The following is a 17,998-nucleotide window of genomic DNA, read 5'->3' on the forward strand; positions in this document are numbered from 1 at the left end:
TGGTTGTCCATTAATCGGCAACACCTAGTTATGAATTTTTTCCCATGTTGTTGTATTATCTTTTCTGCCAAAATCAGTAATTAAATACATTAGTGACTGCTATTAATTTGCACATAACTGTAGTTACTTTTTGTCTATATATGATTCCTCATTGAGATGTTAAATGTTAAAACTGTTATTACATTTCCATGGTGGTTAAATAAAGAATGTGTACACTGGAACTATTTCATATGGGTCGCTGTGGGTATTTGGGATTCTCAGCTTTATAGAACTGAGCAGAAATCAATGTCTCAGTCTCCTCTGTACTTTTTTCCCCCTCAGTAGCACCTTCCAGTATTATCTTTTAATATAGAGAAGTGTGGGGCTCATCTGGTGCATCTTACCCAGCTAACGTACCTCACACAGGAAGTGTGTGCCATTGACACTCTGCAGATTATGTTGGCCTACGCCACGCTGGTCCCGTCAACGCCTCTCTTCCATTTTTACGTTATTTTCATCTCTATAAGGCTTTGCTTGGTGACCGACACCTACAACTAGACTACACAAACATGACTGGGTGAGAAGCATCTTGTCAGAAAATGTGTGAACAAGGAGTGAAATTCCATGTGTTTTATGTGTATATGTGGTTTTGATGTGATAATGTTACAAAACACTGGTGAGAGTTGCTGAGCTTAAGCAGTTACTTAAGGTGGTGTCAGGAACACTGATGGTGTTGTAGACAAGCAGATGTTGGGTTGTTGAGAGGAATTGTAAGTGATGTATTGCCTTGATGTCTGACATTCAGCTGGATCATAGAAGACGAAACTGTCATTCCCAGAGCTCCTTTTCGTTCTCCGCACTGAGCAGGGATTTGCAGTGTGCACACTAAGCAGTGTGTCATAACCCATCTGTAAAACATCTGCATCTGGATGTGTCCAACTGAGAGACATTTTGAATTTTAATGAATCAAAACTGCGGTACATGTTACGCCCTCTGCTAGACCCTCCTGTGTGCTCTTCCAATCAGCATTGCTGGCATAATAACCACCAACCAAGTCCCCTCATCACATACATGTGGAACTTTACCTGCATTCTCCTGCACAAAGTCTCTTGTGTGTATGCTAAGCCACCAAGCCACATGTTGTTCATTTCTGTTGGGGGAAAAGATGATTTTGTCCTCTCAAATAAGGGGTACTGAGTGCAAAAGAGAGCCAAAGAACTCCAAAGTATGAGAAACATCCCCAAGCCATTATGCTTTCACCTCCATGCTTTACAGTCTTTACAGTGTACTGTGGCTTGAATTCAGTGTTTATGGGTCATCTCACAAACTGTCTGTGGCCTTTAGACCCAATAAGAACAATCTTGCTCTTATCTGTCCATAGAGTGTTGCACCACTTCTCTTTAGGCCAGTCAATGTGTTCTTTGGCAAACTGTAACCTTTTCAACACGCGTCTTTTTTCCAGCAAAGGTACTTTATGAGGGTTTCTTGCAAATAGTTTGGCTTCACATAGGCATCTTCTGATTGTTGCAGTACTCACAGGTAACTGAAGATCATCTTTGATTTCCCTGGAGCTGATCATTGGATGCTTCTTAGCTATTCTTGTTATTCTATGATCTACGTGGATGGTAGTATTTCTTTTCCTACCACGTGTTTTGGATTTTGTTTGCCATTTTAAAGCATTTAAGATTACTTTATCTGAGCAGCCAATTATCTTCTGCACTTCTTTATGTTTCCCCTCTCCAATCAACTTCTCAAATCAGAGTTCTGAGAGCCCCAATTCAAATTATGGATTAAAAACTATAATTAAAGCCCACTAGAGCCCTAAATCTTTAATGCAACCTAATTTCCATGCGAAGCCTTCCTCAGGGGCTGACCAATTGTGACACATCATTGAAGATCTGATTGTTTCGTACATCATCATCATCATCATCATCATCATCTGTTGTGCAGGAGCCACTTTACAGCTCTTGAGATTCTACTTCTTTGCCATTTATCTTTCATATAAAGTTTACCAAGATTAACCCATTTTGAGCAGTAGCTGAAATGGCCAATTGATGACAGTACAAATCAATCTGAATTATTTTCCAGCTGCAAGGTTTCCATTCCAAGTCTGTAGACACAGTTGATATGCAGTTTTATGCTTTCTTGACTCAATCAGCTGACTGAACTCGAACTCGTACAAAAAGTGATAATTAGCTGATGAGTTGAACTGGGTCTTGTAGAGCAGTAAAGCTAAAAAGTACTGTGGAGGAGTTCCACAACACTGGGGCGCCACAGAGGGATTCAAGATTAAGAAGTAAAAGAGGGGAAAATTCTACCCTTTTGAGCCGTTTCTAAGCACCTTTGTTAATTTGGTGAATTTAACAATCACGATTAACAAAAATGTCAAAAAGTGTTAAATATTACAGCTGGCCCTATATGTGGGGGAGTTGTAAAACAATTGACAGAGGTAAAACCAAATTAAAACTGAAAGATGAGCAGAAATCAGTCTTAGTTTTTCATGGGTAATTTCTTTGTTTCCAGTGTAATCTTTGTAATATGGGTGGGGCTCATCTGGTGCGTCTTTCCCAGCTAACGATCGGAAGTGTTTGCCGTTGACACTCCACAGATGATGGCCCATGTCACGCTGGTCTTGTCATGACAACACTTCACTTCTCTTCTGTTTGTTATTTTTGTTATTTCTGTAATGGTCGACGCCTATAACTAGACGACACAAACCAACATGACTGTGGGTGTGAAGCATCATCTCAGTAAGCAGCTGACTGCTACGGCCTGCCCCAGCAAATGAATGAGATGAGTCATCAGATTCCATGTGTCTTATATGGGCATATGTAATATTCTAAAGGTTTAAGATACCCTGTGTATAGGGAACAGTTTTGTGGGGCTTTTGTTGTTTTAACCTTACTTAAAACAAATAAATTCTTAACCTTGAATTATTAAAATAATGGGAAAACTAGGAACAGGGAAAACAGATCATGTTTTAATCTTTATTTAACATAATTTCTCCAAAACAGAAAAGCACACTCATCATTCATTGCCAGTTTTTTTTTTTTTTTTGGGGGGGGGGGGGGGGGGGTGTAGTGTCCTGAGTAGGCACATATTGAACTCAAACAGAATATACCTCCCTTTCAATAACTCTGTAGCATGAACAAATTACTTAATTGTTCATTTCTATTAATTGTTTGTCCTGCACAAAATGTTTTAAGATTGTGCTTTATGCCATACAGTTTGTTCATAATTATGTGCAAAATAATAGCAGTGTGTTTAAAACAACAGAAAGCTCAATCCTCATAATGGCATTTATTTCCATATACACAAACGCACTGGGAGCACTGCACATTCAATTCCAAATGAAAACATGAAAGAAATAGCAATTTTTAAACTGAAAATGATGAAAAAAGAATAATGGGATGTTCAAAAAAATAGCAGTGTCTTCATTTTCATTTACAAACTCAAATATTTACAGTATAAACTGAAAGTTGTTTACAGATTTAGCTTTTCTGTTGATCACTGAACTAATATTTAGTTGTATAACCTTTATTTCTGTTAACTGCTTTACATCTGTGTAGCATGGAGTCAACTAATATCTGACACCTGCGAACAGATATTCCAGCCCAAGCTGACTGAACTACATTCCACAGTTCTTCTTGCATTCTTGGGTTTTGCATCAAAAACAGCATTTTTGATGTCGCTCCACAAATTCTCAATTGGATTGAGGTCTGGGGTTTGGGCTGGCTACTTCATAACATCAGTCTTGATGATCTGGAACCAGGATGTTGCCTGCTTGCTGTTGTGTATGGGCTCGTTGTCCTGCTAAAAAAAATACATATTTCAAGGGCATTTCTTCTTGAGCATAAGGCAACATGATCTCTTCCAGTATTTTTGATATATTCAAACTGGTCCATGGTGCCTGCTGTGTGAAAAATGGGTCCAACTCCAAAGTATGAGAAACATCCCCAAGCCATTATGCTTTCACCTCCATGTTTTAGTCTTTACAGTGTCAATGCTAGATCACCAAGCCACATACAGTTCATAACTTATAACTTAACTACTTATTCTTGTTTTTGTCGCTTCCCAGCCTTTTGCTCTGGTTGCCTGCCCTTTTGTGATTGGACCTCACTGTGTTTTTACCTTTTGCATAAACCTTTGGACCCTGTGACTATTCTGCACACTATCAGGTTTTGTGGTGAATATTAATAAACCTGTGGTTTTATTTGCACTGAAACAAGGAGGTCTTTTTCACTAAAATGTGACAGGACAAAAATTAAGGCTTTAATATTTTTTGCTCATTTCCAGATCATGGATGAGAGTCTTGAGTGTAACAGAGAGGTGTCATGAATTTGAGCTTTAATTTTGCTCTTTTCCTTTACATTTTGGTCTTGCTTTTGTTATAAATGATGGTGTAGCATTCTTTCTCCTTAACCAGAATTTCATTGCACGTAAACGTGGTGTGAGAGAATAGGGTGGAGTAAATACAGTGAAACAGAATAGTGGAGTGTGGTATTACATGCTAGTTATTAGAAGCTTGTATTCTTTTGCCACTGGCAACTGTGACACTGAATCAGGAGAGAGGCATAAGTGGTGATCTCAAAAAAATGTATTTTGCAAAATGCAAGAAACAAAGTAGGTCTCCAAGAAACGTAGTGTGGTGGAATTTTGAATAAACAGCAAGTCAGATGTGATTAAAAGAATAATTTAATAAAGAAAATAAGACATACAAAACACAGCTGTGTGAGAGCTAATGCTCTAAAGCGAAAGCTCTAAAGGGGTAGACTGACTCTGTTCCTTATATCTAAACTTCACTTCCCCCAGGGAGGGTGCGCGGTCATCCTATTTACCCATTTCCTGCTCCTTATCGCGCTAAACACTTTTGCACATACCAGGATGCTCTGTTCCACCAGGACAGACACAGTTTGCTAGTTCCTCTTTATCAGCATTAGTCTCACGACACATGCAAGATCACGAAGCAGCTGATTCAGCAGTCGTTTTGTTCACACAATATACAAAGACAGAATGTGCAGACTAAACTATTCATATAGGATTACATAGAGAAAAGATTAACATGATTATATATGAATCACATGATAATACATGATCGAATAATATTTTCCATCACAGTAGGCAGCAGGTTTCGCTAGGTCTCTGGATGGTGGCCAGGGACCCTCAATGTGAATCACTGAACTCAGTTGTTTCTAGGGATTAAAAAGAGGGACAGGAGTAGGTGATTCAATAATGGGGCAAGTGAATAAGTGTTGTGATTGGTGGGTGTGGTCTGTGAGGGCTTGCTGGGTAACGCGGGGGTCATGACTGCAATGACTTTACTTATGACTGATTTTGGGCTTACCTGGAATATATTTTAAGTTGGTAGCAGGATCTTAAAAGTGACAAAATATTGTATGCTTTTTACAGTAGGCAATTGGTAAATTCTGGTTCAAGTAAACTAGATGCTTCTGTCTGTGCTGCTATTTGTTTCAACCACTGAGGCTGGCTCTTGAGCTGTAGTAAAAGGTTCATTTGGCTCTACCCTCCCTAACACCACCATCTCTCAAGTTGATTATCTTTGATCCTTGTGCTTCAAAGTTTACCAACAAATTCTTCCCACTGTAGGCTATATTCCACTGTGGATGAACTGTAGGCTATATTCCACTGTGGAGGAACTGTAGGTTATTTTCCAATGTGGATAACAAAGGTTTTTGATGGATGGAATGTCTAAAAACAATTTCCTAATATTTTCGTTAACTTCTTGTGGTTATTGGCACTACCCTTCCCAGATGCTACTAAATCATTCTGTGTGCTCTGGAAATCCCTTTATTTCATGTGGGTCTGTTGTCTTGTAACACTGTTTTAGAACTGACCACCCCTAAATATCATGCAAAAATATGGCAGCATGATTTTAACATGGAGGGGGGGAATCACATGAAATGTCCTGGTAGAGATATATATATATATAAATGTATTTTTCCTTGCCTCAAGATAATTACTTTTGTAATATGATGGAGGGTGGGGGTGTGGGATGGGGGTATGTATGGCACATCTTACACAGCTGAGTTCAGTGAAACATTTTTCACTGATACTGAAAAATAATGTCTGAAAATGCTATTGTATTTATTTAAGTGGTGTTTTTTGTTGTTGGTTTATGTCCAACACCTATAAGCAGTGATGACACAACAAAAAACAAAGAGGGTTTTGGTGAGACTTTGATGCTGGTTGCTATGGTCAAATCAAATTTATTTATACAGCGCTTTTTACAAGATGTTGTCACAAAGCATCTTTACAAATGTCCAAGTCCAAGTCCCCACTGAGCAAGCCAAGGGTGACTGTGGCAAGGAAAAACTCCCTAGAGCATTAGGAAGAAACCTTGAGAGAAACCAAGACTTAAAGTGGGGGCCCATTCTCCTCTGGTCGACAGTTACCACAATAGTAACAAGTTTAAGAGAAAAATAAATAAATAATAACAAAATGAAAAAATAAGCAATTAATGTCTAGTCCGGTATTCTAGAAGTCCTAATCTAATCTCACTGCTATGCGCATGTCTGAAACCCATCCTGCACTAGAACACCCATCAAGGGCAACAGCGAAGCAGTTGGTGGGGGAGAGATGTGGTGGTCTACAGCAGGGGACATCAGGGGGTAATGCGAGTTGCCAAGGTAGCTGAGATGTGTTGAGGCTCAGTAACATCAGGACATCAGGGGTAGGTGTCAGCAGAAAGAGAGAAAAGATTATTAGACATGTCTATGTATGAGGGTGTGTAAATTAGGGAACTATAATGTGCAAAGACTCCGGCAGATCTAACTATGGCCGCATAGCTAAATGGAAAGAGCCAGAAGGAACCACATGCATGAGGGCACTCTGGAACATCAGCACTCTTCCGATCTCAGTAAACAAACGTGAGTGTCAAAGAGAGGTGCAGTGACAGCATCTCTTCTACTAATGGCACAAACGTCTTTACATAGGCAAAAAAAATCACAATTTCTCACGGACTTTAAGCATCTTTTTGAAATAATTGTGCCAATGGCATTTTGATTAAGTTTTGTTTACTAAAGCCTACAAGAAGACAAATGTGGAGACGCTCTCTGTATAAAGCTGATTCATGCATGAGATTGCATGAGATGCATGTACTTTTGTCTTGATATTAAATGTCTTTTTTTTTTTTGTGTGTGTGTACAAACTCAAGCACTGACTGTTTATTGACTGTGATAAATGTTTTATCAACTACAAACCACTGTGGAATATCTCCATGTCCTCCATATTATAACACACACTCCTGCTAATTTACTTCATAGAGGTTAATTTATTCCATTGCATTTACATTAACAGAGACACACTCTAGCACCGTAAACACTGCAAGTCAGTGTATGCACAGCTTTCAGGAGCGCTGGTGTCATGGTGACCGTGTCACATACTTGAGTAGATTTGTAAGCAATGTGTTGCTTTGATATCTATCTAAACTGGATCAATAAGGCAAAGTTGACCTTTTAATCTCTGAACTGGCTCTCAGGCTATGCAGGTCACTTGGGTCTGCCCATAAACACTCCTATCCCCACCTCACAGTACTACAGGGGATTATCCTACACCAAATCCGTGTCACAAAGTTTACCAACAAATTCTTCCAGTAGAACTGTAGGCTATATTCCATTGTGACTGAATAGTAATGCCCTTAAAATACAGTAATTGTTGTATATTAGTTTTTGCTGGATGGAGCCTCTGACTAGAAAATCTGCAATTTTTTTTCAGATAGTGCTGACATTTAAGATATCTTTCCTGGTGGCTGCTAAACCATATTATGAGTAAATCTACTTTTATGTCGGTCTTTTTTTCTTGCTGCTGTGTTTTAGCACTGACTAAATATCATGCAAAAGATTGATGACATGAGTTTCATTGTCTTTCTTTGCTAGATAGTGCTAACTAGACATTGATTTAAAAAAAAAAAAAAGAACAAACTTAAATAAAATAATTATAATTACTTGTTTTTGATAATTACTTAGTCAAATTAAATGTTAAGGCAGAGGTGTCAGTTTTTAATTAAATTGTATATTATGCATTGACCTATTTGTGTATATTTTAATTATGAATTTATTTTTAAATTACTTTTTGCTATGCATTTTTATTTTGAATTTATGTAGTATATAAAAATTAAAGCAGCACATTATTTCTAAATAAACATTTTTTTTTTCAAAGTTCAAATGAAGCCATTGATTAACTACTTGATGTTCTTAAAATTTGGAGTCAGTGCAGACACTGTTTTTAAAAGTTAAAAAAAAAGTTCACTCTCTCTACTTTTGAATTCTGTATTTGAATTACTTTTGTGTGTGGAACGTGCTGTGTCCCTTGTCCTCCTTGCCTCCTCATGGCAAGGACTGTGAAAATTAAAATGATAACAACAGCAATATAATATTAATTGTACCAGTTCAGAATAAATTGGATTAGTTCCCCCTTCACTACTACTACTACTACTAATAATAATAATTTATATGAAATTGTAATTTCCCATTTTTTGCTAAATAAATAAATGCTACCTGTTTTCGAATATGCACTTGTGTGATAATACTGATATTAGAGTTTTAATAGATAAACTACCTTTTCAAATATTTTATGTAAAAATAATGGAATGAATAGGTATATTTTCTTTCATAACTGAACAGAGGTGAACCCGTTTCACCTCTGGAGCTAACTCTACTGCTCATTTATTATATTACTTTTGTAATATGATGGAGGAGTGGGGGTGTGGGATGGGGTTATGTATGGTACATCTTACAGAGCTGAGTTCAGTGAAATATTTTCCACCGACATGGTACAAGTCATGGTGGCTGATAATGTCACAGCAACAAATCTCTTCTGTTTTTGTTATTGCATTTAAGTATTTTATTTGTCTTGTGTCCAACACCTACAAGCACTGATTGCACAACAAACAACCAAACAGAATTGTTGGTTGATGAGGAAATGAGGGAGGCAGCTTCTCAGTGAGGATTTGATGGTGATTGCTATGGTCACCCTTTTCTATAAAAATCTATAATCTATAAAATCTTGTACTTCAAACCTTTTTTGTGTGTGAGGGAGACTTGACCATGAACAGAAAAAAAAGATAACTTGGCATCCACATTTGTCCAAACACATACAAGAATGTGAAAAGTGTAAAGTCCTGTATAAACATTTATATTAATAAAACTTTGCCATTTATTTTGATATTTTGTGAAAATGTCATAACTCCAGATCATGATGGCATCATTCAAGGCAGTATCTGTTGAACACCTTGATACCTTGTTCTTGTTTCTGTGTTCTTATGTTTATGCATGTTATGTTCTGTATTATTTTGGACATCCACAAAATAGGGGCAATAATTACATACTATCACCAAATATTTGTTTGATGATTTGAAATTCCAAGAAACATACATCATCTACTGTCCAGTATAAACAATGCCAATGGCAAATGGGGAAAAAAAACAGCATTTCAAGCCCAAATTAGTAAAAATCAAACTTCTTCCAGTCAGCACTCAAAACGTCCACCTTGGGGCCAGGGTTATACTTGATTTTTCAGTGTGACCTCAGTAACAAGAACTACCGGGTCAGATCTGCGTCGGGATTTATTTTTCCTCTGCTGTATTATGAAAAATACTGGGTGCAAATGTCATGTTGCCCTCGGGCCCAGCTTCCCACAATGCCCCAGGAAACCACCAGAGATCAGCATCTCTGGAGTACTGATCAGTTTCATCTGTTTCTAGTTAGCCTATGTCTATAAGCCTGTTCAGGCCACTTGCTCTTTTTGAGGTATTGCTCATTATCTGTATGCATACTGAGTGTCATCTGTGGACTGCCATCTCTGTGTACTCGACCCTGCCTGTTTTAGGATTCCATGTGGCTGGTTTTGCCTCTGTATTACTTTAAATGTTTTCTGCCTGCCTGCTTTTGAAAATCTCCTGTCCTTGTTTTCTTTTTGGAACCTCCTGTGTAGTTTTGGCCGCTCACTACTGGATTTGACTTTTGCCCGACTACTGTTTACATTTTTGATATGCCCTTTCATCAGTAAACTGATATAGCTAAACTTTATCCGAGAACGTCTGAGTTTTTCTGTCTCATTACAGAATACCTCGCCCAACATGCAGACAGCAGATTCTGACACACTACAAAGGGGCTTTTGTTAGAGCAACTCCAGCAGTTGTTAGAAGAACATTCTCTCAAGTCATTGGCTCAGCAGCAGCAGGAACAAACGCAGGTTGGTCAAATGGTTGTAGGCATCAAAGAACTCACCACTCATATACATTCTGTTGGATTAGTTGCTCCCTTCGCCAACCCCCAAAACACCATCCCCACTCCCGAGAATGGTGTTTCCGGTTAGTAAGCCAGATAAATATCACAGAGATCCAGAGAAGTATCGGGATTTATTCCCCTCAGTGCTCACATTTTAGCAATGCCTCAGCTAGTGACGATTGCGCTAAGATAGTATTTGTTGTCTAACACCTTACTAATGAGGCTTTGGCATGCGAGCTGGCAGTGTGGTCATGCATTCAAACAATTCCCTATGCATTTCTGCAGTTCCCTGCAGAACACAGTGCTGTATTTGACCACATGCATTAAGGCAAAGCCTGCAATTGTCCAGGCAGTGGCTGGAATGAGCCAGCTCTGCTCGTTGCATTTAGGAATGGCCTCTAAGGTGACATACTAGCCAAGCTGGCCTGCAAGGAAAAAAGATTTAACCTTGGTCCATTGATCAATCTTGTTTGACTGGATCATTTACTTTGTGAACGCAAACCTAAGAAGACTGGTAGAAGCTACCTGAATCTAAATACATCACGCCAGTGGAAACCAGACAACTACCTGGAACTTAACCGATGGGAGGAGCCCATGCAATGTGCTTCCTCATGCCTTACCCTGGCAGAGAGAGAGCAAAAGATGCGCAATGGTCTCAGTCTATACTTTGGAGGTGCGGGCCATCTACTGTGGGAGTGCCGGCTACGTAGCTGTGGTACTGCAGCGACCTCTGGAAAGCGCGTGGAGCAGGCCAATGTGGTGAGTGTTCCTACTAAGGGGTTGGTTTCAAAGTCATTTCAACTACCCATAACATTTGACTACCAACATGGTTTTTTTTGTCTTTTCAGCCTTAACCAACTCAGAACCAGAGGGGAACTTCTTCCACGCCAACATCATTGAGGAATTCAAGATCCCTGTAGAGCCACTGGAAGTTCCTCTCCATCACCAGCCTTGACGAAGGTCCCGTGGGCTTTCAGGTTCGTACCCACCCTGTCAAGCTTGCTGCCAGTGCAGTGTGTGGGGGGCTACTGAACTTACCCACATCGACCATACGATAGTTCCAATGAGCTCCTGGATAATGCCTCATACCCTAACGCACATGCATATCCTTTATCCCAAGAGGAGGAATGAGCTGTGGTGACATGCATACAAGAGTCCCTAGACCACTGTTTCATCCGTCCTTCCACCCCTTTCATAGCATCTGGATTTTTTTGTATTAAAAAAGCAAGACGGAGGCCTCCATCCTTGCAGAGATTACCATGCTGTTACCCAAGTGTCTAAAGAGTATGTTTACCATTTCCCACTCAGTGGCCCTGGAACAGTTAAGAAATGCAAAAATATGCACTAAACTGGACTTAAGAAGTGTGTACTACTTATCAGAATTAAAGCAGAAGGCGAGTGGAAAAGAGACTTCATGACCACTGGAGGCATTATGAGTACTTGGCAATGCCTTTTGGCCTCAGCATAGTACCTTCTGTCTTTCAAGACTTTATTAATGACGTTCTGAGAGATATGATTGGTTGCTTTGTCATCGCATACATCGATGACATTCTTGTGTTTTCACCCGGATCCTGAGTCCCATGCTAATCACATCTATCAAGTGCTCCGGCGTTTGCTTGAGAATAGACTTTATAGAAATGTGGAGAAGTGAGAGTATAACCTTCGGTCCATCTCATTCTAGGGGTATGTATTCAGTGAAAGTGGGGTAGCTATGGATGATCATAAAGTGGACATGGTGCTTAACTTACCTACCCCAAGCACAATAAAGGAGTTGCAGAGGTTCTGCCAGTTTATTCGAAATTTTAGTAGCCTGGCCACACCCCCTTACTGTCATCTCTAGCTGCAGAGGAGTTTAGTGTGCTTCTGAAGGCTCTCATGACTGCCCATTCTTACACACCCATATCCAGCAGAACCCGTCGCAGTCAAGGTGAACGCTGCCGAAATTGAAGTATGAGCAGTTTTGTCGCAATGGTCCAGCATTTGCCCCAAACTACATCCTTTTGCATTCTACTCGTCTAAGTTCACTCCTGCTTAATATAATTACGGTATTTTGGATCATAAACTGCTAGCTATCAAACTGGCATTGGAGGAGTAGCAACACTCGAGGGGGTGAATCATCCATTTGTTGTACTCACCAACCACAAAAATCTGGAATTCCTGCACACTGCCAAGCGTCTAAACCCCTAGGTTATCTGTCTGTATCTAGACTTGATTTCAAAATAAGGTTTCATCCTGGATCATGTAATTCCAAATCAGAGGTCCTGTCCCAAGTGTTTCAAGATAGTTCAGAAAATGCTGAGTCCGAAGAAATTCTGCCTCCCCAGGAGACTGCTGCAACTATAAGATGGGAATGTGTTCTACTACTGGCATGACCCCATTCGAATGCATTCTAGGTTACTAGCCACTGCTGTCTCCATAGACTGCTAGCTCCTCCGAGGTTCCGGTTGTTGAGAGGATGTGCAATGAGCAGTTATGGGAGGAGACACATCAGCGCATCGAAGCAGCTTTTGAAATGCCATAAGGAGTTTGGCGGACTGTTGCTGGGCACCGACTCCGTCATACAAACTAGGGGACAGAGTATGGCTTTCAACCAAGGATTTCAAGTTTGTAGGAGGATGCCAGAACTCAACCTGAAGTATATTGGCCTTTTTGGAATCCTTAAGAAAGTCAATGACGTTAAATACCAGCTGGAGCTGCCACCACATTACCAAGTCTCACGAACGTTTCACATGTCTGTTCTTAAGCCTGTGGTTTCAGGTCCCCTAGATGTCATTAGATATGTATGCTGTGAGCAGGCTACGGGGCTCCTGGTGACATGGGGGTGTCCTGCAATGCCTAGTCCACTGAGAGGGCTACGGTCCGGAGAAATGGTGCTGGCCTGTGACAACTTGAACCCGGGTCTGAAGGCAAACTTCCATAGCCAACATCCAGAAAAGCCTGCTACACATCTGAAGGGCCATCCTCAAGGTCTATTGACCTGGCTACTTGTCTGGGCTGTTCTGGGCCCCATCTGTTATGGCCTCTGGGCGTGGGAATGGTGCTTGTCACGGTTGCTCATGTTTCGGACTCCGGGGGGGGAGTCTACTCTCATGCTGCCCTGCTGCTCAGGACTCGATTTCCCACAATGCCCCAGGTAACCACCAGAGATCAGCATCTCTAGAGTACTGATCAGTTTCATCTGTTTCTAGTTAGCCTATGTCTATAAGTCTGTTCAGGTTACTTGCTCTTTGCAAGGTATTGCATATTGTCTGTATGCATACTGAGTGTCATCTGTGGACTGCCATCTCTGTGTACTCGACCCTGCCTGTTTTTTGGATTCCATGTGGCTGGTTTTGCCTCTGTATTACTTTAAATGTTTTCTGCCTCCCTGGTTTTGAACTTCTCCTGTCCCTGTTTTCTCTTTTGGAACCTCCTGTATAGTTTTGGCTGCTCAGTACTGGATTTGACTTTTGCCCGACTACTGTTTACGTTTTTGATCTGCCTTTTCATCAGTAAACTGATAGCTAAACTTTTTCCGTGAGCGTCTGAGTTTTTCTGTCACGTTACAGCAAAAGAAGGTCTTCTTTTGTTATTGTGTATCTGAATGCACAATAGGCTGGAGGTAATTGAGGTGAACATGGCGAGGCATGTACTTTAGACACATATTGTGCTATTTAGAACTAGGATTAGAAAACCACTGGGAAACACATCAAAGCATGTGATACATGAATGGATCTGCTTGCATCAACCATAACTGATATTTGATAGCAATGTGAGAGGCGCTATTCCAAGACATGGGGCTTTAGAGGGGACCTCTGTGCAGTTATTAAGGTCTGACCTGCCATCTTACACAACAACAGATGAGAGATCCTAGCATGATGTAGCAAGTTGCATTGAAAAGTGTAAGCCTGGTACAGGACATCCATACAGATCTGGGTCAGATTATAGACTTTTGAAAGTTACAAGCCAGGCATCGATTTCATGCATCATCGCATTATTGCAGGACAAAAACCACATTCAATAGTATCAAATATCAAGTCACAAACATGACATAGAGATGTAATCGACTCCTATTGTAACATTGTAATACATGCTAATATTAAGTTACATAAATCTTGAGAGTGACATGAAAAAGATTTCCCTTACTCATGCCCAGTGGAAAACCAATCTTATTCTCAAATTCTGCTCTAGTTATGTAAGCAAACAGTAAGTTGCATCAGAGATCCTGATATTCCAGATATATATATGCAGACTATATATTTGCAAAACTAACAGTCTATCTCTCTATCCTGCCCTATAAAACTTTGCTTTAGCATCTTTACTGTTGTGACCAAAACCTTTTCAATTTACTACATCATGTCTCCTCCTGCAAACTTCTATCTTTGGTTGTGAGACAGTAAATAAACATGAGGATTCGCCTGTTCTTTGTGTATGGGTAAACCTTAAGGCTTGTTACTATAAAGGGGCCATACATAAGCCCAGAGCTGAAATGGGGAGTCAGAGACACTTTCAAAAAGCGGAAGAGAATAAGACTGAGAAATTGGGACGAGGTGAAAGAGAGGCAGATTATACTGGCACGCTCCTCGACGTGTTTGCCAGACTTCTGGCTGCCATAGAAAACACTACAGCAGGTATGTCCACATCGATCATATAGTTACTCCCAAAGATCTGTGATAAATTATTTGAGTCTGTAAAGTTAATGTGATTAGTAGTTATGTTTTGCCTTTCTGTTATATTTCCTGAGATTTTATCCAACCATTACATTTGGCTTTCACATTTTCTCACCATTGCTTTTATTTCTGGCTATTTTACACATATGGCTAAAATATTATTTTTGTGACATTATAGCGAAAAAATGTTATTGCTTTCTCATCTACAGTGGTCCTAAACAAACTCTGCTGGTTGAGTGTAAATACATGTGTGCAAGAGAGAGCGGTACAGAAGCAAAATGCAACACTCCAAAACAAAACCTAAAGGAACTTCAAATAAGATATTTATTTGTGAAGGAAATTATATACATTTTAAGAATAATAGCCATTTTAATACACAGGCCTTCCATTAAGAGAACCACATGTAATTGGATAGTTGTTTAATTTCTTGGCCAGCTGTGTGTTGGAGATCCATTATTTCATGTGTAAATCAAAAAAGATCTACAGGTCATTTGAAATGTAACATGTGCATTTGGATTATGTTGCTGTTGTCTCAACATAAAAAAATATTAAGTGACAATAACAATAAATCAGGCCATCAGGAGGCATTAAAATCTTCAGCTAGTAATTGATTGCATGGGTTAACAAGCAAATTAACTAAAGTTTTATTTTTATTTATTTTATTTATTTGCCCAATTAAATTTGGTCAGCTAAGGTGGTTGGGCTATGTTTAAAAAGATAAGTGATTCCTATAAGGTTGACAAATGTTAACCTCAAATTAAAGCAGGATTCTACACATTAAAATAATCACTGTTCAATGCAATTGTCAATTTAACAATGTCACTCTTCAATTACTTCTGGAGTTCAATACATACTGATATAACATGTATAAAATTCATTTAGTGCAGCAATGTTTGTATTCTCTCCCCAGATTGAGGCTTTTGCACCTTGAGAATGGCTCGCTCTTTAAGCCAGTTGCTTAGCGGCTACCTGGCTGGGCGACGAATGCGACGAAGACGTCTAGTGACCAAAAATGGCCACTGTAACACTGAGTATGGCAAAATGAGATACAGCGCCTGGTTTGCCTTCATGCAAGACACATGGAGCACCTTTGTGGAACTTCGCTGGTACTCCTTCACATTACTCTATGTGTCCTCTTTCATTTTCAGTTGGTTTATCTTCACACTTATCTGGTACTGGGTAGCCCGTGATAATGGTGACTTGTGGTATCAGAACCCTCCAAGTAACCACAGTTACTGTATACTTAATATGTATGACTTAACCACTTCATACCTCTACTCATTGGAGACACAGCTGACTATTGGCTATGGCTTTCGAGTAATTACCCCAACTTGTCCTAGTGCCATCGTTGTCCTTATTGTCCAAGTTCTTGTTGGTGCAGTCATTGTCTGCTTCTGGTGTGGTGTGCTTATTACCAAAATGTCCTCACCCAAGAAAATAGGCAAAGCAGTCACTTTCACTGAGATGGCTGTAATCTGCTCTAAACAGGATGCACTCTGTTTGCAAATAAGAGTGGCCAACCTTCGCAAAAGTTTGCTGGTTGGCAGTCAAATTTATGGGAAACTAATAAGGACAACAATCACACCTGAAGGAAAAACAATCATTATGGAGCAGATCAATATTGACTTTCAGGTGGACGTTGGGAAGGACAGCCTGTTCTTTGTTTGCCCCTTGACTCTGTACCATGTGCTTGACAAGACAAGTCCATTCTTCCAGATGGCTGTGGACACACTGCCACAGCAGGACTTTGAGCTGGTGGTGTTTCTGGATGGCAAAGCTGATTCCACCAGCTTCCCCTGCCAGGTCAGGACTTCTTACATACCTCAAGAGATCATGTGGGGCTACAGGTTCCTACCCATCATCTCCCGCAGCAAAAAGGGCAAATATTGCGTGAACTTCTCCAACTTCTCCAAAGTCGAGACAGTTGCAACTGCGCACTGTGCCTATTGCTATCATGACGTGAATGCCCACCAACACCAGTCTGCTCACGGAATTGAAAACAAGGGTTTTGAGGTGATTGACGTTAGTGATTAGATGAGTTATGCCAAAAACTGAACTGAACATATTTATTATCTTTGGATTTGCTCTGTCTGGAAATAGCTCTCAAATGTGGAGCACAGTGACAGGACACAGATGATAATAAAATTAGCTTTTAGTAGTGACTAAGAAAGTGAACACAGGGCATAATAATGATGAAACACGTACACACACACACACACACACACACACAAAAAAAAACCTCTGATGAAGGAATTCCAAATGTAACTTGCTCTGAAATATTAAAGATGTGTGCTAATAATAATTTGTGGTTCACTGTTTACATTCTATTGTGGCTATTTTTAAAGGAAATGTGTAAATACATTTGTAAGTATTAAATAACTTATAATAAAGAAATGTTTGTTGTGTTTATTTAAATATATTTAATCTGAACTATACACAAGGCATGTAGAAAGGGTGTGCACACTGTTCCTAATACTCCCAATGTTATTTCAAAATTAATCCAGATTTAATCCATCTATTGGAGTTATCGGGTAAAACATGTAATTCAATTTCAGCACCACATCATGGTCAGCAAGGTAGCTGATAGCTAGTATATAACTTCAGCACCTGACGTGGACAGCACCCACATAGCTTTGAGACCCCACTATGTGAAAGCAACACTAGGCCTGAAATGACATTGTACTGCTTACTGTTGTGTGTTAGAAACTATAAAACTATGTGAAATGAGATGTATACGTAACAGTCACCTGTGGTTGTACCACAGCATGAGCGTAGGGTAGAGAAGGTAAGGCAAATGCTTAGCTATAATGATGGCGCCATTGAGGGCATCTGCTTGTTTTTTTGCACATTCTTTCCTTTTGTATCATAGCTCTTATCGGCTATGATAGAAATACTCTTATTTCTATTGCACTGCAATCTACTCACTCCTTGCTGTTTTTAACAACGGATACATGCTAGCTGGGTGAAATCCTGCTGAGGATCAAAGGAAGTAACTCAAAGTGGCGACTCCCAGGGGAAACAAGCTGGCATCTGGAACAGGCTGAGGGCTTGGGCACACTGTGCTCCCCTGCCTAGTATCCTGCCAGCCAATGTCCAGTCTCTAGAGAACAAGCTGAATGGGCT

The 17,998-nt window shown here is 39.9% G+C and overlaps 1 pseudogene; it reads left to right on the top strand.

Annotated features, from left to right (window-relative positions):
* Positions 1-17,177, top strand: part of LOC113577434 (ATP-sensitive inward rectifier potassium channel 1 pseudogene) — a 28,557-nt pseudogene extending 11,380 nt beyond the window's left edge.
* Positions 17,178-17,998: the final 821 nt, after the last annotated feature.

This window comes from Electrophorus electricus, chromosome 6, assembly GCF_041902795.1.
Source record: "Electrophorus electricus isolate QZ-2024a chromosome 6, ASM4190279v1, whole genome shotgun sequence".
In the NCBI taxonomy this organism is placed as follows: Eukaryota; Metazoa; Chordata; class Actinopteri; order Gymnotiformes; family Gymnotidae; genus Electrophorus; species Electrophorus electricus.